This window comes from Procambarus clarkii, chromosome 1, assembly GCF_040958095.1.
Source record: "Procambarus clarkii isolate CNS0578487 chromosome 1, FALCON_Pclarkii_2.0, whole genome shotgun sequence".
Lineage (NCBI taxonomy): Eukaryota > Metazoa > Arthropoda > Malacostraca > Decapoda > Cambaridae > Procambarus > Procambarus clarkii.
The window spans coordinates 44,951,267-44,974,780 of NC_091150.1; the positions used below are offsets into that span (position 1 = coordinate 44,951,267).

The following is a 23,514-nucleotide window of genomic DNA, read 5'->3' on the forward strand; positions in this document are numbered from 1 at the left end:
ATTGTTCAACGAGCTCCTGAAAGCCGGCCTCACCATTAACTTGGGCAAGTCTACATTCTCTAAAGATAAAGTACGCTACCTTGGTCATGTGATAGGCAGTGGCAGCCTTGCTCCTTTAACAGTTCATCAACAAGCCATTCAGCATTACCCATGACCTACCACCAGGAAGCAGCTCATGCACTTCCTAGGTCTAGCTTCGTACTATCGTAGATTCGTGAAAAATTTCAGTACAGTAGCGACACCTCTCATTAACCTGACTAGCCCTAAACAACGATATCATTGGACAACTTCACAGGCGGTTGCTTTCGAACAACAGAAGTCTTTATTGTGCACCAATCCCATTCTCGCCTCGCCAGATGTTACAAAGCCCTTCGTTCTCAATGTCGACGCCAGCAGTACCGGCATCGGAAGTGTCCTTATGCAACAGCATGGTGAAGAGGTTCTTCCTGTCAGCTACTACAGCAACAAACTGAAACCTCACCAAAGGAATTATAGCACCATCGAGAAGGAGTTGCTGGCAATCATACTGAGCATCCAACGCAATGAACCTTATCAACAAGGTTACCGGTCTCTCACCATCTATTCAGGACCACAACCCTCTCCGATTTCTGCAACAGGCCTAGTTCTCCAACCAACGTCTGCTACGACGGGCACTGTATCTGCAGAACTTCAACCTTACCATCTACTTCATCAAGGGCTCGGACAACGTCGTCGCCGACGCACTTTCCAGAGTCCACAAGTTGGACTCGTTCACTCCTACTATTCTACACTCTGCTGCAGTCGAATAGGCAATAGGAGTAGGCTTCGGGGGAGAGCTGTCACGGTAAAATCTCTAGGAAGAGATTCGGCCTGCTCCATTAACACTTATTCTACCCATATCACATCTATATATCAAGAACTGCAGCAACAACAACAACTACTTTCCAGACGTCAAGACAATACCACCAGTCTACCTACCCCATTGCCCGTCACCCCACCTCGCACCTGGGTCACTGGGAGCTCACGCCATCGGCCAAACAAGCAGTTTAAGAGCCGGTTAATAGTTAAAGAAGTCACCAATGCCCTCTGCCCGGCCGTCATCGTGTATATATAGGGCTGCCTAGCCCACTACCAGTTAGATTACTCATGCATGCTCAACTGAATAGACCCGTTAACACATCTTGGTGTGGTAACGGATTTAGTCAGCCTAGCTCTCAGGTATTCCTGCACCATATTTTATTCTGCACATTAAAGTAACGTAAATTTGATTTTCTGTTTATCTTGTTTAATTTACACTCTGTATAAAGCCAAGTTTAATAACATTTTTATTTTGTAATTTGTTTAAAGTAAGATTTCTATTAAAGTAAAGTATTTTTAAATTTTTGCTCTGTATGTTTTCTCCTACAGTTAACCTCACAGAGAAAACAACTTGCAGTTTAACTTTTTTTTTTTTACTTTTATTTTTAATTTTGAGACAGGCATTCCATCTGCCTAGAGAAGACTGCAATAACTATTTTTACCGTCACAACTGATCTTGTTGTAACCTTTACATCCTGGAGAATGCATATGTTTTCCAACTATGTGAAGATAGAATGAAATTGGTCAACAAATAAATCAGCCACAACTCGCAAAACTTGGGACTTTTAATTTTTGGGGGCTGATTTTTTCTCTCTGATTTTTAACTCTATTTTCTTTGTCTCTTTAGGTTGTTTTGATGATTAGGGACCATATTAGGGCTTTTTCACTTAAAGTATACCCTTAATATATCCCCTAAATCATTACTGTATAATTATCCATATATTTTGTGTTTTTGGGGGGTTATTTTTTCTTGACTTCATTTCAAAACATATTGACCTACAACTTTCACATATTCAAGTACAAATGCCAAAAAATTTTAATTAAAACATATAATTAAATTAACGAATTAAAACTACCTTTATTCATTGTTGATAACTTCAATTATCTCTGAAACTAGAGTTTCAACATTGAGTGGCTTCTAAAATTCCAGTTTTTGACCGATTCTCACTATTTTGACATTGTGTGCTCAGCAGTCTGTTCTGCAATCCCATCAGAATGGATTTTTCATAAACTTTATACATTTAGAGTTACAACTTTTTTTGGTCTAAATTTGCCGTATATTTCAAATGCCATATTGACGATTTTTTTACACTAAACTATACTGAAAACCTATATTCTAATTTGATAAAAATGAAGGTCATATGCTATTATGAGAGAATAGCAACATTAAATGAAGAATTGGTGATAGTTCATATTTTTTATTCTGAATTGAAAATCTGAAGTTTTCAATATTCAATTTTAAAATTAATTTTGATCCTCTTATTTTTCAAGTTATGCTGAGATCATTTAGACAAAGTTGGAGCATTTGCCTAGTTGATTATGCCAAAAAAATTGGAAAGTGCTTGTGCAAGTTTTAAAAACAATTTATTTTATGTCAAATCATATAAGAATGTACTGCGCGGTCTAAGGGTTAAGACATGGGGTAAAATTAGAGATACTGTACTTTTGAAATGAAACATGACGAGTTAAGGTTCATTATACAAAAACTACTAAGGCAGTAATCCTGAGGATAAATGTTTCATTCATCACTCCTATTTATATACAGAAAATCTTGCTATCAGTTGTAATGCAGATAAAATTGGTGATGGTGAATCAACTGCTAACACTTTAAAACATTTCCTAGCATAACCTAACTTAATGGAGATGAATAATGATTTAAGTTGACCAGATCGCACACTAGAAGGTGAAGGGACGACGACGTTTCAGTCCGTCTTGGACCATTTTCAAGTCGATTGTGATGAGGGAAGGTGATGAAGGTAATAAATAGGCAAGAGAGGTGAGGAGCAAGGCAAAAGGTGTTGAAAGGTAGGGTGTAGTAGAGGGGATAATAGTAGGGATAAGAACTGCAGAAGGCCCATTGGCCCATACGAGACAGCTCCTATTTATAACCACCGAATGAGAAGGGGGATAGTAATAGGAATAAGAAGAGGATAGCAAGGAAATGTAAGAGAAAACAATGAACAGAAAAAGAAAAAGAAAAGGAAAAGGAAAAGGAAAGAGAAAGAAAGATAAATGGAAGGGTAAGCTTATGTTAGGTCACTTTTGTTAGAAAGATTAGAGCATTCGAGTATATACTGTGAAAGGGAAGAGTCAACAGCAACAAAGCCAGGACTCATATTCATGTTGGGTACGTTGTGTATTAGAGCAGATTCAACAAGACGGCGTCTGTGTAGAGTAGAGGCAGGAAAGATCATTTCCTGAAAGATTATTAAACTAAACCCTCAGTTTCTTGATTCTGAAATTGCCTTTATCTACAAATCATTCTCTCACCTTGGTTACCCTTTGCATTTTATCAACTGTGCCTACTCTCAAGCTAAACGAAATTCCTTTCATCCTAAACCTACTTCCAACACTAGTAGCACTGTACTATGCCTTCCCTTCATATCTGAACTCAAAACTTTTACTAATACCTTTCGTCCTCTTGACAAAAGCTCGCCTTTCAACAAACTAACACACTTTGTAGCAATTTAGTTCACACTGCTGCTCCTGCTTCTAATGCTGTGGTGTCTACTCTATTTCCTGTTCGTCTTATCCTCTCCAATAATTTGGCGAAACTGGCCGTACACTTAATGACAAGACTTGAAGAACAGAAAAGAAGTGCTAAGTCTCAAAGCCAACTCCACGCCACGTGGTCCTAAGACGATTGACCGACTTAGGATTCTACACCCAGTATGACGTGACCTAAGCTCTGAACAAAACCCTAGAGTCACCTCTGCTGCCACCACCAGACCAGTAATACAAGAGCAATGATCGAGGTCTGGATCGATCACGCTAATTAATCAACCTAGGGGCTTGATCCCCCCTATAAACGATGACCTTGAGTGTGGAATAAATTACACGGTAATGATAATTCCGATTCGATGTTAGAATCGGCGCCCAATGCAACTCTGCCTCGTGTGGACCACGTGACCAGGACAAGTATACACATAAAACACATGGAAACAATAAAATGCAAATTAATAACAAATTTAATTTATTAAAAGAAAACTAAAACAAAATCTAAATGTGTTCACTCCCTATCACTTTAACACTCCCTACTTGACCTGAATGGCAAATGAGAAGACTATTTCTATACATAACCATAGCAACTATACCTCTATGTTTTCCAGCTAAGATGTTGTGCTGGTTTGGGGAGAGGTAAGATGGTTGACCTCTCCCAGCTGCTCCCGTATTCACACTGATTTGTCCTCGTCTGGCCTAGCCCAGACTAGAACCTTGTATCCTTCCGCCTAGTCAAAGTTTTACCAAGTTACTAGCCAGGTTTAAGTTATAACAATTAAACTCTGTTGTACTTAATTGATCCAGACTGGTTGAATTATTTTACTGAATTAAATTACAAACGTCTAACGGCAGAGCTGTTCCCGATCCCCAAAATGGTTAATAAAACTTTGAGAAATATTAGACATGTCAACCCTGCTGACCTATGACCGCCGGTCACTCCGCCTTAAAAGTTAGATCCGATTCGTGACGTCACTGATGGTGACTTAAACTCAATAATTAGAATACTCTTGATATTGTATCCAGTACTATTATACAATACAATTTTAATGCAAAATGAATAAAGGCTAATTTTCTCTAATTTACTGAATACTATAGGATGGTTCATTATACGCAGTTATGAACAACGCGTCGGTTATTTCCACCGCGAATCCCCCTGGGGGTCAGGTCACCATGCGGCTCAGCTTCCCATTCTCTTTTGTCGATAAACCACTCTGGATAATTCTTACAACAGCCTAGTTTGTTACAAGTCTACAGACACAAACAATGCTCTCTTCTGTCATGTGAGGGATTCTAATCATCCTATTGATTGGTCTTCCTCCAAAATAATCTTTCCTGCCTCTACTCTACACAGACGCCATCTTGTTGAATCGGTTCTAATACATAACGTACCCAACATGAACTTGAGTCCTGGCTTTGTTGCTGTTGACTCTTCCCTTTCACAGTATATATTCATATGCTCTAATCTTTCTAACGTGACCTAACATAAGCTTACCTTTCCATTTATCTTTCTTTCTCTTTCCTTTTCTTTTTCTGTTCATTGTTTTCTCTTACGTTCCCTTGCTATCCTCCTCTTATTCCTATTACTATCCCCTTCTCATTCGGTAGTTATAAATAGGAGCTGCCTCGTATGGGCTCATGGGCCTTCTGCAGTTCTTATTCCTACTACTATCCCCTCTACTACACCTTACCTTTCATACCTTTTGCCTTGCTCCTCACCTCTCTTTTGCCTATTTATAGCCTTCATCATTTTCCCTTATCAACAAAGCACCGCTCCTGTACCAGATAAGTCCACTACGGGCTCACCATAGCCCGTGCTACTTGAAACTTATTCCGGGTAGCTGAATCTGTAACAACAACAATGACTTCCCTCATCACAATTGACTTGAGAATGGTCCAGGATGGACTGAAACGTCTTTGTCCCTTCACCTTCAAGTGTGTGGTCTGGTCAACATACTTCAGCCACGTTACTGTGACTCATCGCCTGCATTAATGATTTAACTCCAAATATTAAAGATTTTTTTTCTTATATACTGTGTATAAGGCAAATAAAGTTTTAGATATTAACATTGGTACAAGGATATACTCCATTAAATTAGACTTCACCTCACTTGATTCAGGTTAATACATGCATAATGTCACATTTACCAATTTCAAAACTTGGTAAAGTTGCAATTCAAGACGTTTTACAAACATCACTGCCAAACTTTGCCATCTAACTAAAAAATACAACAAATTCAACATTTGTAATATTTTCTTAACACTGTGGAGAATTTTAAGAATTGATCAGTTGCAAACAAACTCTACAACAGTTTCTGGTAAATATTAAGAGTCATCAATTGTCATCAAAATACTTGAGTCATCAAGACATTACCACTAAACCTCTTTCCACACACACTGCTATTTGCACATCACAGACTCAACTATAACAATACCACGGGTACCTCATAGTTCAATCTTGTAACTCATTTTGTATGTACTTTTCTCTAAATAAACATTCTCCTTATCTTCATTACATGAGCGAGACCGCAAGTAACAAAGTAATACTGCCGTCAGACGTGTCCTGTCTGGCCAACACTTGTTATTGATCACCAACTGCTTGTACACCTCTCCAACAGTCACTGTAAGGTCAAATGATGTGTAACTCAACAACGCACGATGAGAATATGAACACGGACTCGGAACAAGAGGACAATACAGGCTAATGTTGTCCCACCGTGTTCAGCAGGCTAATGTGAGCAGGACTAGGAACTATCACCTGCACTAAACCTCCCGTCTGCAGTTACTCTGAAATTATCAGTGATGTTAACTGGCGTCCAGGTGGAGTTGGCTTCTCCCTGCACGTGTAATACTTGCCTGGTGCTCCACTGAGGCCTGCAGATCCTTGGTCTCCGTCAGGAAAATCCCGTGTGCGTCATCTTCTCTTCACTACACACTGACAAATCCAGCGCGCATGTGCGTCGTCTGCTTGTTTACGCATTGATACCACGTGTCCCGTTCCTTTTCTCTTGTCTTCGCCTCCATATTTTATTCTCTTTCCTTCTCCTATTCGCACACCTGTGTATATCTTTACTAATATAAACGTTTTTGTGTATGTTTAGTAGGTAATTATATTGTAGATATTAGTTTATTCTAAAATTTCAGTTTAGTTTCATGAATTTCATATTTATGTTAAACGCATACGAATGCAGTGAGAAAAGAAAATGGATAACTTTTGACGAGAAACTTCGTAATCGGAAGTTAACTTTTATAGCAACATAAATTTAATTTTGTCTAACTAATGTTTGCATCACATCTTCAAAAAATGCTGGCAAAAAAGTACATGTGTCCGAACAAGTCTGTAAATAATCATTATATGTAATTAATTTCTTCATTCGAAAATTTTACATATAATCTGCTATCACAATAATAACAAATTCTGCTTTCAGACAACACTCAGCCCCCCTTGTTTAACTCCCTAAACATGCTAAACATAATCTCACTCCACAAATTCTCTTATGTCAACTACATTTACAAAACCCTGTCCTTAAATCAAATCCTGCTCTGAAACTCTCCCTGGACAGATGTAATAGGACCCATTATCACCACACCTAGAAATAAATATCTCTTGGATATCCCCAGAGTCAAACTTAATCTGTGTAAACATTCTATGCAAATAAAGGGACCTAGTCTACGGAACTCACTCCCTATTGAATTGAAAAGCTGTCTAACTTTTGCGTCATTCAAAAACAATACTAAAAAGTACCTAATTTCATCTTCATAGTTTTTTACATTTTGCTTTAAAATTGCACTGTATCTATTGCTACCCAATCTCCCAATCTTTATGTACCCAATCTGAACATCTTTACCATTGTGATCATTGCTGTCTTCTTATATGTGCTGTCAATCTGCTGTATGGTGTGTATTAATCTTGTTTAAATTACCATTCAAGCTGTCAATGTAATCAATCAGAGCTTTAATATACCAATATGCTTTAATATACTTACTAATCTCTCTCATCTCATTTTTTTCTTGCAATGTATTTGTTATCATTTTATTAATTCTGCTTGAATTTACCTACTTAAAATTATCTGTTAGATTAAGGACCTGCCCGAAACACGTCTGCGCGTACTAGTGGCTTTATAAGATTGTAAATACTATGCTATGTAGTCTCACAAACCCAATGTACCTTCTTGTATATAAATAAATAAATAAACATACACATACAAAATACACATTTTGTATTTTACAAAATATATATACACTGATGTATTATCATATTAATTATATTTACTTGAATTTACCCGAGATCCACTATAACCCTGCGGTGACCTTGCCAGGGACAGGAAGCCGGCGGGTTGTCTAAGGTCCCACCCATTGTTCTTGAAGATTTTTTCAGCTGAATTTTCAAATGAAGTGATGTCATTATTAGTTTGGTTTTATTTATTTATTTATTTATATATACAAGAGTTCTTACATTCTTGTATAGCCACGAGTGACAGATGAGGATTGCAGGATCCTCCAAGAGGACCTGAACAGGTTGCAGAGATGGTCAGAGAAATGGCTACTGGAATTCAACACGAGCAAATGTAAAGTTATGGAAATGGGACTAGGAGATAGGAGACCAAAGGGACAGTACACAATGAAGGGGGACAGCCTACCTGTGACGACGCGCGAAAGAGACCTGGGTGTGGACGTAACACCAAATCTATCTCCTGAGGCACATATAAATAGAATAACAACAGCAGCGTACTCTACACTGGCAAAAGTTAGAACATCATTCAGAAACCTAAGTAAGGAGGCATTTAGGGCGCTTTACACTGCCTACGTGAGGCCAGTCTTAGAGTATGCCGCCTCATCATGGAGTCCCCATCTGAAGAAGCATATAATGAAACTGGAAAAGGTTCAGAGGTGTGCAACGAGACTCGTCCCAGAGCTACGAGGGATGGGGTATGAGGAGCGCCTGAGGGAACTGTGCCTTATGACACTGGAAAGAAGAAGGGAGAGGGGAGACATGATAGGAACGTATAAAATACTCACAGGGATTGACAGAGTAGACATAGACGAAATGTTCACACGGAATAGTAACAGAACGAGGGGACATGGATGGAAGCTTGAAACTCAGATGAGTCACAGAGATGTTAGGAAGTTTTCTTTTAGCGTGAAAGTAGTGGGAAAATGGAATGCACTTCAGGAACAGGTTGTGGAAGCATATACTATTCATAATTTTAAAACCAGGTATGATAGGGAAATGGGACAGGAGTCATTGCTGTAAACAACCGATGCTCGAAAGGCGGGATCCAAGAGTCAATGCTCGATCCTGCAGACACAACTAGGTGAGTACACACACACACACACACTGAGACTGCTATACAAACTTGAGAGGCAGGCAGGAGTAAGCGGAAAGTCCCTAGTATGGGTGAAGAACTACCTAACAGGAAGGAGCCAGAGGGTAATGGTAAGGGGCGAGAAGTCGGACTGGCGAACAGTAACAAGTGGAGTACCTCAAGGATCGGTGCTGGGACCAATCCTCTTTCTAATTTACGCAAATGATATGTTTACAGGAGTGGAATCGTACATGTCAATGTTCGCGGATGACGCAAAATTAAGGAGAAGAGTTGTGACAGGCGAGGATTGTAGGATCCTCCAAGAGGACTTAAACAGGTTGCAGAGATGGTCAGGGAAATGGCTACTGGAGTTTAACACCAGTAAATGTAAAGCTATGGAAATGGGATCAGGTGATAGGAGACCAAAGGGACAGTACACAATGAAGGGGAACAGCCTACCTGTAACGATTCGAGAAAGAGACCTGGGAGTGGATGTGACACCTAATCTAACTCCTGAGGCACATATAAATAGGATAACGATAGCAGCGTATACTCTACACTGGCGAAAATTAGAACTTCATTCAGAAACCTAAATGAGGAGGCTTTTAGGGCGCTTTACACTGCCTACGTGAGACCCGTCTTAGAGTATGCCGCGCCATCATGGAGCCCCCACCTAAAGAAACACATAAAGAAACTGGAGAAGGTTCAGAGGTTTGCGACGAGGCTTGTCCCAGAGTTACGAGGGATGGGATATGAAGAGCGTCTGCAGGAACTGAACCTTACGACACTAGAGAAAAGAAGGGAGAGAGGAGATATGATAGGGACATATAAAATACTCAGGGGAATTGACAAAGTGGAAATAGAAGAAATGTTCACACGTAATAATAACAGAACGAGGGGACATGGGTGGAAACTGGAAACTCAGATGAGTCACAGAGATGTTAGGAAGTTTTCTTTTAGCGTGAGAGTAGTGGAAAAATGGAATGCACTTGGGGAACAGGTTGTGGAAGCAAATACTATTCATACTTTTAAAGCTAGGTATGATAGGGAAATGGGACAGGAGTCATTGCTGTAAACAACCGATAGCTGGAAAGGCGGGATCCAAGAGTCAATGCTCGATCCTGCAAGCACAAATAGGTGAGTACACACACACACACACACACACATATATATATATATATATATATATATATATATATATATATATATATATATATATATATATATATATATATATATATATATATATGTCGTACCTAGTAGCCAGAACTCACTTCTCAGCCTACTATTCAAGGCCCGATTTGCCTAATAAGCCAAGTTTTCCTGAATTAATATATTTACTATAATTTTTTTCTTATGAAATGATAAAGCTACCCATTTCATTATGTATGAGGTCAATTTTTTTTATTGGAGTTAAAATTAACGCAGATATATGACCGAACCTAACCAACCCTACCTAACCTAACCTAACCAATATTTATAGGTAAGGTTAGGTTAGGTAGCCAAAAAATGCTACGTTAGGTTAGGTTAGGTAGGTTAGGTAGACGAAAAAACATTAATTCATGAAAACTTGGCTTATTAGGCAAATCGGGCCTTGAATAGTAGGCTGAGAAGTGCGTTCTGGCTATTAGGTACGACATATATATATATATATATATATATATATATATATATATATATATATATATATATGTCGTACCTAGTAGCCAGAACGCACTTCTCAGCCTACTATGCAAGGCCCGATTTGCTTAATAAGCCAAGTTTTCCTGAATTAATATATTTTCTCGAATTTTTTTCTTATGAAATGATAAAGCTACCCATTTCATTATGTATGAGGTCAATTTTTTGTTATTGGAGATAAAATTAACGTAGATATATGACCGAACCTAACCAACCCTACCTAACCTAACTTAACCTATCTTTATAGGTTAGGTTAGGTTAGGTAGCCGAAAAAGTTAGGTTAGGTTAGGTTAGGTAGGTTAGGTAGTCGAAAAACAATTAATTCATGAAAACTTGGCTTATTAGGCAAATCGGGCCTTACATAGTAGGCTGAGAAGTGCGTTCTGGCTACTAGGTACGACATATATATATATATATATATATATATATATATATATATATATATATATATATATGTCGTACCTAATAGCCAGAACGCGCTTCTCAGCCTACTATTCAAGGCCCGATTTGCCTAATAAGCCAAGTTTTCATGAATTAATGTTTTTTCGTCTACCTAACCTACCTAACCTAACCTAACCTAGCTTTTTTTGGCAACCTAACCTAACCTTACCTATAAATATAGGTTAGGTTAGGTTAGGTAGGGTTGGTTAGGTTCGGTCATATATCTACGTTAATTTTAACTCCAATAAAAAAAATTGACCTCATACATAGAGAAAAGGGTTGCTTTATCATTTCATAAGAAAAAAATTATAGTAAATATATTAATTCAGGAAAACTTGGCTTATTAGGCAAATCGGGCCTTGAATAGTAGGCTGAGAAGTGAGTTCTGGCTACTAGGTACGACATATATATATATATATATATATATATATATATATATATATATATATATATATATATATATATACATATATATATATATATATATATATATATATATATATATATATATATATACATATATATATATATATATATATATATATATATATATATATATATATATATAGACATATGTCGTACCTAGTAGCCAGAACGCACTTCAGAGCCTACTATGCAAAGCCCGATTTGCCTAATAAGCCAAGTTTTCCTGAATTAATATATTTTCTCTAATTTTTTTCTTATGAAATGATAAAGCTACCCATTTCATTATGTTTGAGGTCAATTTTTTTTTATTGGAGTTAAAATTAACGTAGATATATGACAGAACCTAACCAACCCTACCTAACCTAACCTAACCTATCTTTATAGGTTAGGTTAGGTTAGGTAGCCGAAAATGTTAGGTTAGGTTAGGTTAGGTAGGTTAGGTAGTCGAAAAACAATTAATTCATGAAAACTTGGCTTATTAGGCAAATCGGGCCTTGCATAGTAGGCTGAGAAGTGAGTTCTGGCTACTAGGTACGACATATATATATATATATATATATATATATATATATATATAAATATATATATATATATATATATATAAATATATATATATATATATATATATATATATATATATATATATATATATATATATATATATATATATATGTCGTACCTAGTAGCCAGAACTCACTTCTCAGCCTACTATGCAAGGCCCGATTTGCCTAATAAGCCAAGTTTTCATGAATTAATTATTTTTCGACTACCTAACCTACCTAACCTAACCTAACCTAACTTTTTTGGCTACCTAACCAAACCTAACCTATAAAGATAGGTTAGGTTAGGTTAGGTAGGGTTGGTTAGGTTCGGTCATATATCTACGTTAATTTTAACTCCAATAAAAAAAAATTTACCTCATACATAATGAAATTGGTAGCTTTATCATTTCATAAGAAAAAAATTAGAAAAAATATATTAATTCAGGAAAACTTGGCTTATTAGGCAAATCGGGCCTTGCATAGTAGGCCAAAAAGTGAGTTCTGGCTACTAGGTACGACATATATATATATATATATATATATATATATATGTCGTACCTAGTAGCCAGAACGCACTTCTCATCCTACTATGCAAGGCCCGATTTGCATAATAAGCCAAATTTTCATGAATTAATGTTTTTTCGACTACCTAACCTACCTAACCTAACCTAACCTAGCTTTTTCGGCTACCTAACCTAACCTAACCTATAAAGATAGGTTAGGTTAGGTTAGGTAGGGTTGGTTAGGTTCGGTCATATATCTACGTTAATTTTAACTCCAATAAAAAAAAATTGACCTCATACATAATGAAATGGGTAGCTTTATCATTTCATAAGAAAAAAATTTGAGAAAATATATTAATTCAGGAAAACTTGGCTTATTAGGCAAATCGGGCCCTGCATAGTAGGCTGAAAAGTGCGTTCTAGCTACTAGGTACGACATATATATATTTATATATATATATATATATATATATATATATATATATATATATATATATATATATATATATATACTTATTTATTATATTTATTTTTTTATTATTTATATACAAGAAGGTACATTGGGTTTGTGAGAATACATAGCATAGTATTTACAATCTTGTAAAGCCACTAGTACGCGCAGCGTTTCGGGCAGGTCCTTAATCTAACAGATAATTTTAAGTAGGTAAATTCTAGCAGAATTAATAAAATGATAATAAATACATTGCAAGAATAAAATGAGATGAGAGATATACAGTATATATGTATCTGTTGATTTGTTTTATTTGTCTGTAAACTGGAGTTTGGCCCACCCACACAATGAATGATGCATACAAAGACGCACTTTCATTCCAATCCTCTTCTCCCATTCCCCTAACATCCACAATTTGCATTTATATTGGACCAAAAAGGTCTCTCCTGATTTTTTTGCTGCAACAAACTCTATATATCTGTGGTCTTGTGCAGTAGGAGGAAACTATATATTGTGTACGGTAACTGGTCAAGTTTGCTATATATATATATTTCCTGGTAATTTTTTTCATTGTATGCTCCCCCCCCCCCCACCCCCAACCATCAAGGTAACGAGGGGGTATTTCCTGATAAAACTATTATGCTCCTTTCACGTCATCTCTATACACAAACCTAACCTAACTTGATCTAATCTAACCTATCCTAACTCAACCTAGTCTAGCTTAACCTAGCCTAGCCATAGATAACCTAACCCATTCCAATGTAACCTAACCTAGACTAACGCAACCAAGTTTAACCTAACCTAGCCTAACACAACCAAGCCTAACCGAATCTAACCCACCCTAGCCTATCTCAACCTAACCAAACTCACCCTAACCTACTAGGTTCATGTGAGTCCTGTAGCACAGTGGTCTACATCCTCGGCTCACGATCGAGGGACATGGGTTCAATCCCATGGAGATAGAGACGGTTAGCCACGTTTCCTTTTCACTTGATATGCATGTTCACCTAGTTCACTAGGTACCCAGGAAGGGAAGGGAACGGTATTGTCAGGAGAAAGTGCCAAGCAACTAGGACTATATAGCACTGGGAATGGATCATGATAAGGATTTGGGATGGGACGGGGGGAAAGCAATAGTGCCCAGCCACTTGGGAGGTGGGGGATTGAACGCCGACCTGTATGAAGAGACGCTCTGCCGTCCAGCCTAAGTGATTGGGCAAAGAACCACTTGGAACCCACAACCCGGGAGAGGTCGTGGGTTCCACCACGGGAAAGGTCAGTTGTGATGACCTAGAGAGACCTCGGTAAGCTTAAATGTAGGCTCCTTGTCCCTGACAACGGAATTATTAGCTGTTTTCAATACAATTTTAATTGAATAGAAATTACTTTTCTGGGGAATACTTTGAAAAGAACTTATTAGGGTGACACTTAAGGCACTTAAGTGTGATCATAACACGAAACATTGTGATCTACGGTGAACTATAAATGCACACCTTTGTTGTCCATTTCTGAAACTATAGGCACTGTTCATCCATGTATATGGTTCATTTTTCCAACTTCTTGAGTATTTGTACTTATCCTGTGAGCGGTAGTTGATCGAGTACTCCTTACTCATTCTGCGAGACATGGTTTATTGTTCACCCCATACTCACCCTGTGAGCGGAAGTTTATTTGTTCAGCACATACTCACCCTGTGAGAGGAAGTTTATTGTTCACCCCATACTCATCCTACGAGACGTGGTGTATTGTTCACCCCCCCACCCATACTCATCCTGACATGTAGTGTATTGTGCACCCCATACTCATCTTGTGATGTAGTTTATTGTGCACCCCATACTCATCTTGTGATGTAGTGTATTGTGCACCCCATACTCATCTTGTGATGCAGTTTATTGTGCACCCCATACTCATCTTGTGATGTAGTGTATTGTGCACCCCATACTCATCTTGTGATGTAGTTTATTGTGCACCCCATACTCATCTTGTGATGTAGTTTATTGTGCACCCCATACTCATCTTGTGATGTAGTGTATTGTGCACCCCATACTCATCTTGTGATGCAGTTTATTGTGCACCCCATACTCATCTTGTGATGTAGTTTATTGTGCACCCCATACTCATCCTGACATGTAGTGTATTATGCACCCCATACTCATCCTGACATGTAGTGTATTATGCACCCCATACTCATCCTGACAGCTGCATCCCAACGAAAGGGAATCTACATCAACGAGTGCTTGACTAGAAAGACAGCAACTACTCCACCTCCTGCGTCAAATCCGTAATCAAAACCCGGCTGCGATTCATCAGTGCTTCGTTAGAGATGGCGTGATTAAAGCGAGAAAGACCTCAGAAGGTAAAATGTTTACAATTGCTAATGAGGATAACCTCAACACTTTCCTCTCCCAATGTGGTTTGTCTCACCTTAGTATCCCTCTCATTGAGTCAACATAATTAACCCCCCTTGTCACCTAGTGCGGGCTAGGTATCCCAAGTCTCTTTGTTACAGTTTGTTAAATTAAATTTTAATTTAATTTACATACATACAGGGTAAGATTCAAAAGTTGATGGATTTATAGATAGAGGTAGTACATACAATGCCTAAAGCCACTATTACGCAAAGCGTTTCGGGCAGGAAAAACACTAAGACTAAAACTTAATACTAACTGAGATTAAAGTATAAATTGTGTTGAGAAAAAATAAGAAAAATATTGAAAAAGGGGGGGGGGGAACATGGCAGAAAAAAAATACAATTTGGTCAACAAACAGCATTGTTTAAAATCGTAGACATGGGTTGACATTAAGGGGTAAGGTATGTTACATAGAGTTAATTAGGTAGTATTTAGTTTTTATCTTAAACTGGTTTTGAGAGGTACAGCCTTTGACATGATTGGGAAAGTCATTCCACATTCTGGGTCCCTTGATTTGTAGAGCATTTCTAGATTGATTAAATCGTACTCTTGGAATATCAAATAGGTATTTGTTTCTGGTGTGGTGCTCATGGGTTCTGTTACAACCTTCAAGGAAGCTTTTAAGGTCAGGATTGACATTACAGTTCAGCGTTTTATATATATATATATATATATATATATATATATATATATATATATATATATATATATATATATATTGGTGCGGTGGTGACCACCGCACCAATGGCGATCATTGGTGCGGTGGTCACGGTACTGTGTACGTTTAGGGGTGATCCTGGACGGCATGGGTTCGAATCCTGGCCGGGTCAAAGAGTTCTTAGTGATATATGGCTTGCGCGTTCATGCAGCTTTCTCACACATATAAATATATATATATATATATATATATATATATATATATATATATATATATATATATATATATATATATATATATATATCACGAAAATATACACGTGATTAAAAATGTGACAGTGTCAGACCACGGAGGAAAATTGAAACAGGAATTTCCTTAAGTACTTTCGTATATTAATACATCTTCAGAAGGAGTCTGGTCTGACACACTCATATATATATATATATATATATATATATATATATATATATATATATGCGAACAAGCCTGAATGGTCCCCAGGACAATATGCAACTGTGGGTGTGAGTTTTCAGTTATATATATATATATATATATATATATATATATATATATATATATATATATATATATATATATATATATATATATATATATATATATATAAATAATATATATATATATTACACATGAGAGGATGTGCAGTGACTTAGTAGGCATCCATCAGTCTTAGGAGACTATGGAGTTGCGCTCTGGTTGTCGGTCTGGAGTGGCCTCACCAGTGCGCAAAGCCAGGGTAGGTTGATTCGGGGGAGAAGCTGTTACCCAGGCAGCAGGTCCCTCCTCTCCAAGGCGCTGAAAGTCTCCAATGGAAAGGCATACACCAATATGATTGGTTCCAGCGCCGTCGCAGGAACTGTGAGTTCCGGGGATGACCTCGAAGGTGGTGAAGAAGGGCACAGGGACCTCCAACCCCGGATACCGCCGTGGTCGGGGCCGGAGAAGAACCACCCCAAGAGTCTGGGCCGCACGACCCTAGGGAGGTGGACGTCCAGGTCCCGCACCTACGGGTTCCAGACAAGGATCGTCACAGCCCCTTTTCACCCGAGGCCGGCCTCCTTCAAGACCAAGTAGAAGGAAGAGTGATAATTATTAAGTAGGAGTAGAGGTACCGAGTGATGTCTGGGGCAAGAGTTGGATATTGTCCTAATAGCAGCTTTGTGTTGAGTAATTAGAGGACGTAAATGATTTTGGGTAGTAGAACCCCAAGCACAAATATCATAGTTGAGATAAGGATAGATGAGGGAGTAATAGAGCGTCACCAGGGCAGGGCGAGGTACATAATATCTGATCTTAGAAAGAATGTCAACAGTTTTAAAAACTTTTTTTGCTATATTTAGAATGTGTCCCTGGAAAATTCAGCTTGTTGTCAATGAGAACGCCAAGGAATTTGCCATCTACTTTGTTACAAATTTGGGTATTTTTTTCTGAGATTTATTTGATTTGAGGATTTATTGCCAAACAAAATATAGAAAGTTTTGTCAATATTGATGGTGAGTTTGTTGGCAGTTAGCCAGAGATGGACTTTATTTAGTTCAGTATTCACTGTGACATTTAGAGCAAGGGGGTCAGGACTGGAGTAAATGAAGATTGTGTCGTCAGCAAAAAGAATTGGTTTCAGGTGTTGGGAGGCATTTGGAAGGTCATTAATGTAGATGAGAAAGTGGAGATCTGAGGCAAAGTGAAATTGACACCCGTAATTCCATCTATCATCATACTATCATGCAAGAGGAGCCACATATCTATGGATTATCCAATAAAATCAGCAGACTTCTAGATGTTACTACTGCTCGGCTTAGACTCGGTTACAAGTATCTCTGGGAATTCTCATTATCTGCTGATGTAGACCTGACCAAATGTAAACTGTGTCAACAAAATTATTCGCACACCCTCCGTCACTATGTGATGGAGTGCGAAAAGATACGTGAATTTAGAGACAATTCTATAACCAATGTTCCAGCAATGTGTAAATATTTCATTTAAAATGATCTGCTACCAGAAATTTTAGCCAAATATCCCCAGTTTGCAAACTGTAGGTAGTTACTAAGTGATTGTAACCTATCCACCGCTGCCCACTGGATGGGGGGCGGTGTGCAGGACAAACATAAATTTTGTCACTAGCTCTCCACATATGTCAGTTGCTTAATTTAGAACCTGTACTTGAGGTCGATCTCGAACCCATTGTTGATGTGACGACTTATACTGAATTTTGTAACTAGCTCATCAAGATTGTAACTTGCTTAGCTAAATGAATTGTGGGGTTCAGTCCCTGAGCCCATTATGTGCCTCTGTAACCCTTTCCACTACCACCCACATGATGGGTATGAGGTGCATAATAAATGACCTAACTAACCTATAAAAAAATAAATATAAATAAATATAAATATAAATATAAAATATAAATATAAATATAAAATATAAATATAAAATATAAATATAAATATAAAATATAAATATAAATATAAATAAATGACCTAATAAATAACCTAACTAACTTGTACGGCTGTTCAGCAACTTCAATGCATTGATGAAGAGATTGTCGAAGTCACTTTCATCCATAATTTAATGAAAACAAATGTTGAAAACTTTAATTCTGAGAGACGTAATTAGCGGACCAGGTATAAACGGCTAGGAGGCCGAGCATAAGGCTGAGCAAAGAGCATCATCACCCAGCAAAAATCTGCTATCAGAATAATATCAAATTCTGCTTTCAGACAACACTCAGCCCCCTTGTTTAATTCCCTAAACATGCTAAACATAATCTCACTCCACAAATTCTCTTGTGTCAACTACATTTACAAAACCCTGTTCTTAAATGCAAATCCTTGTCTGAAACTCTTCTTGGACAGATGTAATAGGACCCATTATCACCACACCAGAAATAAATATCTCTTTGATATCCCCAGAGTTAAACTTAATCTGTGTAAACACATTATGCAAATAAAGGGACCCAGTTTATGGAACTCACTCCCTACTGAATTGAAAAGCTGTCCAACTTTTACATCATTCAAAATCAATACTAAAAAGTACCTAATTTCATCTTCATAGTTTTCACTTTTTGCCTTAAAATTGCACTGTATCAATTGCTACCCAATCTCCCAATCTTTATGTTCCCAATTTGTACATCTTTACCATTGTGATCATTGCTGTTTTCTTATATGTGCTGCTAATCTGTTGTATGGTGTTTATAAATCTTGTTTATCTGTATCTTTTGCTACCCAGTCTCCCAATCTTTATGTACCCAATCTGAACATCTTTACCATTGTGATCATTGCTGTCTTATATGTCCTGTCAATCTGCTGTATGGTGTCTATTAATCTTGTTTAAATTACTAATCAAGCTGTCAATGTAATCAATCAGAGCTTTAATATAACAATATGCTTTAATATACCTACTTATCTCTCTCATCTCATTTTTCTCTTGTAATGTATCTTTATCATTTATCAATTCTGATTGAAATTACCTACTTAAAATTATCTGCTAGATTAAGGACCTGCCCGAAACGCTGTGCGTACTAGTGGCTTTACAAGAATGTATATACTGTACTATCCAATGTATTCTCACAAACCCAATGTACCTTCTTGTATATATATAAATAAAATAAAATAAATAAATAAATAAATAAAATAAGGCGCTAGATTTTACTTCCCGGAGTCTTGCGGGCTATTCATGCCCTTGCCACCTCTTGGGTGATTTAATCTCTATCAATCAATCAATCCCGGAGTTGGTAATAGGCAGGCACCAGGCAAGCGTGGCGGGCCCCGCGGGACGTCACGGAGCCAGCCGAGCTCCATCACGGGGACTTATCTCCATGCTGGATGTGAGGCGGGAAAAATGAGAGACAAATTACGGAGAACGGCGGTTGAAAAAGTCTTTACATAAAACAAATTCTTTTGTTAATATTGGTTAAGAGATAAGCGAAAGTTCCTTGTGTACCTTGGATCATGATTCATCAAGGATTTACGAGTTCACTGCTTCTTTTTTCTCGATGCGCAACGAGGTTGTCTTCAAGGATTTTTGGACTGTGGAGGACATCGTACCTCCTTGGAATTCGTAAACTGTTTAGTAAAGCAGAGTAAATCGCCATGATTGAGGTAAAAAGCGTTTCGTAAGTCATACCTTGAGGTTACCTTGAGGTGCTTCCAGGGCTTAGCGTCCCCGCGGCCCGGTCGTCGACCAGGCCTCCTGGTTGCTGGACTGATCAACCAGGCTGTTGGACGCGGCTGCTCGCAGCCTGGCGTATGCTCCTTGCAATCATGCAAGTGCTTTATGAATACTAACCCAGACTAAGCACCCACATCAGCACCTACACCCTCCAACCCTTCTCTCTCTCTCTCTCTCTCTCTCTCTCTCTCTCTCTCTCTCTCTCTCTCTCTCTCTCTCTCTAACTAAAACTGGAACTGAACTCAGAATGTATCAGATTTACAATTTGTACCAAGAGAGACAACAACGGCACTTTCCTGCACCGTGGGAGGTTACACCCTTTCCAGTTTTAATCCCTTTCTTTCCACCCAAAAAGCAAATTAGAGATCAGCCCAAGCTTCGTCTTGAGGCAAAGCATCAACGCCTTAAGCCATATTGATGCTCTCTCCACAGAGCATTCTCTCTCTCAAACCATATACACTGGTGGTTCCCTACACCGCACCACGGAGTTAGTTTAGTTCATTTATTATGCACAGCATACCCAGCTTGTGGGCGGTAGTGGAAAGGGTTACAGAGGCACATAATGGGCTCAGGGACTGAACCCCACAATTCATTTAGCTAAGCAAGTTACAATCTTGATGAACTAGTTACAAAATTCAGTATAAGTCGTCACATCAACAATGGGTTCGAGATCGACCACAAGTACAGTTTCTAAATTAAGCAACTGACATATGTGGAGAGCTAGTGTCACAATTGATATGTTTGTCCTGCACACCGCCCCCCATCCAGTGGGCAGCGGTGGATAGGTTACAATCACTTAGTTACTACCTACAGTTAGCAAACTGGGGATATTTGGCTAAAATTTCTGGTAGCAGATCATTTTGAATGAAATATTCACACATCGTTGCTACATTGGTTATAGAATTGTCTCTGAATTCACGTATCTTTTCGCACTCCATCACATAGTGATGGAGGGTGTGCGAATAATTTTGTTGACACAGTTTACATTTGGTCAGATCTACATCGGCAGATAATGAGAATTCCCAGAGATACTTGTAACCGAGTCTAAGCCTAAGAGTCAGTAGTAACATCTAGAAGTCTGCTGATTTTATTGGATGAAGCATAGATGTGTGGCTCCTCTAGTGAAATCACCACATTTATGGACTGGGGTTACTCTCGCTTTTTTTTCAGAAATATCTGGAAAGGTTTGGAGTTCAAGTGACTTGTTGTAGAGCAATGCAATGGCAGGAGCTACAAATCTGGAGTTTTTTTTTTAAATTAGAGTTGGTATCTCCGCAAGAGCACTAAATTTAGTTTTAAAGGAAATGATTATCTTTAACATCAGTGGAATTAGCAGGCGTTAGGTACAGAGACTGTGGATAGTTACCTGTAAGGTAGTCCTGAACATTAGTACGGGAGGATGCAATATCATTAGCAAGAGATGACCCAATGGATGAGAAGAACCTATTGAATTCAATAGCAGTATCAGAGGCTGAAAGCAAACCATCATTATTGGACTGGAGTATTGTTTTTTTATTTAAAATATTTTTTGATCTCAATATTTGTGAAATAGTGCTCCATGTTTTGTTCATGTTACCCTTTATTTGGGTAAATTTATTTTCGTAGTATTTAATTTTGCTTCTCCTAATTATTTTAGATAGCACTGATGAGTAATTCTTTGAAAATTCTTTGGAGACGATTCCTAACCTATACTTCTTCTCAAGGTCATGTTTTTTATTAATAGATTTAAGTATCCCCTTTGTTAGCCATGGATTGTTTAGCCTTTTAGACTTGTTTCGTTAGCATAGGACAGTGGGTATTTTAAAGGCTGAGAGTTTTTTGAAGAAAAGATTGCACTGCTAGGTTGATGTCCCTATGTTACCTAATTCAGACTCCCAGTTGATATTAGCAGCAGCAGTTATATAATTGCCTATAGAAGTTTCATTGTGCAGCCTAAAGCTTATCTTCCTTGTATCTATAGGTGGTTTGTTAATGTTAGTTAGGAGAAATGAGGGGTAATGGTCTGAGGTCCTATCAATGATTATCCCTGAGATAAACGGAGAGGTTATGTTAATCCAGATGTGATCAAGAGTCGTGGTAGTCTGAGAACAATAATGCACGAAGAACTGAAACGATACCTTGTAAATCTGAGGCAAAGTGAAAGTATACTATTAATTCCATCTATCATCACACTATCATGTAAAATGATCCACACATCTATGGAACATCCTATAAAATCAACAGACTCCAAGATGTTACCACCATACTTGGCTTAGTCTCGGCTATAAGTATCTCTGGGAAGTTGCAGTGCCTGCCGATGTAGACGTGACCAAATGTAAACTGTGTCAAAAAAATTAGTCGCACACGTTCCGTCACTATGTGATGGAGTGCGAAAAGTACGTGAATTTAGAGGCAACTCTATAATAAGTATTCAAGAAATGTGTAAATATTTCATTAAAAATGACTTGCAGCCAGAAATTTTAACCAAATATTCCTAGTTTGCCCACTGTAGGTGGTAAATGTGGGTGACTAACCTTTCAGAATAAACATATCAACTATGAAACTGGCTCACCACATATGTTAGTTGTTTACCTTGGAGACAATACTTGTGGTCGGTCTCGAACCCATTAATTGTTAATATAACCATGTACACTAAAATTTGTACAAGACTATAACTTGCCTAGCGTAATGAATTTTGGGGTTTAGTCCCTGAGCCTATTATGTGCTTCTGTAACCTTTTCCACTACCGCCCATACAGTGGTTATGGGGTGCATAATTAATGAACTAAACTAAACAAAATAATAACAGAGTAAATTAGTACATTTGTATGGGCATTCAGATTAATATAGACGTTTTAAAGAGGCTTGGGATGACAAAGTAATTTTTACGTAATGTGTCTACAGGTGCAGATTGCAACATATTGATTCAATACGAATGCAATATATATATGGAGCAATGTAAAAGTATCAATCGTTCACAAACAAAAATATTTATCTTGCAAACCAAGTATTAGTTAAAGCGTGATGCAGATTAGGTTGTGAGAGATCATTGGTAGATGACGGGAAGAGAAGCGATGCGCACATATGACGTAGAGATAAATTCACCAAACACTGCACTACTCACTGCAATCTACCACGAAGAAAATACCCTTAAAGCGCCTTTCTGGAGCGAATCAACCGAAGTGTATCATCCTGTTGGAAAGTTTATTTAGAACACCTGTCCCTTAGACTTCCAAATCCGAATAAAACGTTCATATGATTTCATAATTTGAGAAACAATATATATGACCCCCTTGTATTTAAATAGCCCGCCGAGAGAGGTGAAAGCGAACACAGTACACCTTTGTGTTTTCATTGAGAATAAAACCATTGGATCCTGTC

General features: G+C 37.9%; 1 protein-coding gene across 3 annotated transcripts in view; it reads right to left on the bottom strand.

Moving 5' to 3' along the window:
* The window catches only part of LOC123754447 (heavyweight), a 78,622-nt gene extending 72,101 nt beyond the window's left edge, over positions 1-6,521 (bottom strand). For all 3 annotated transcript variants that reach the window (XM_069303238.1, XM_069303296.1, XM_069303179.1), the window contains exon 1: positions 6,412-6,521. The gene's annotated coding sequence lies outside the window, so the exon portion shown is untranslated. The remainder of the gene's footprint in view (positions 1-6,411) is intronic.
* Between the last annotated feature and the right edge of the window lie 16,993 nt (positions 6,522-23,514).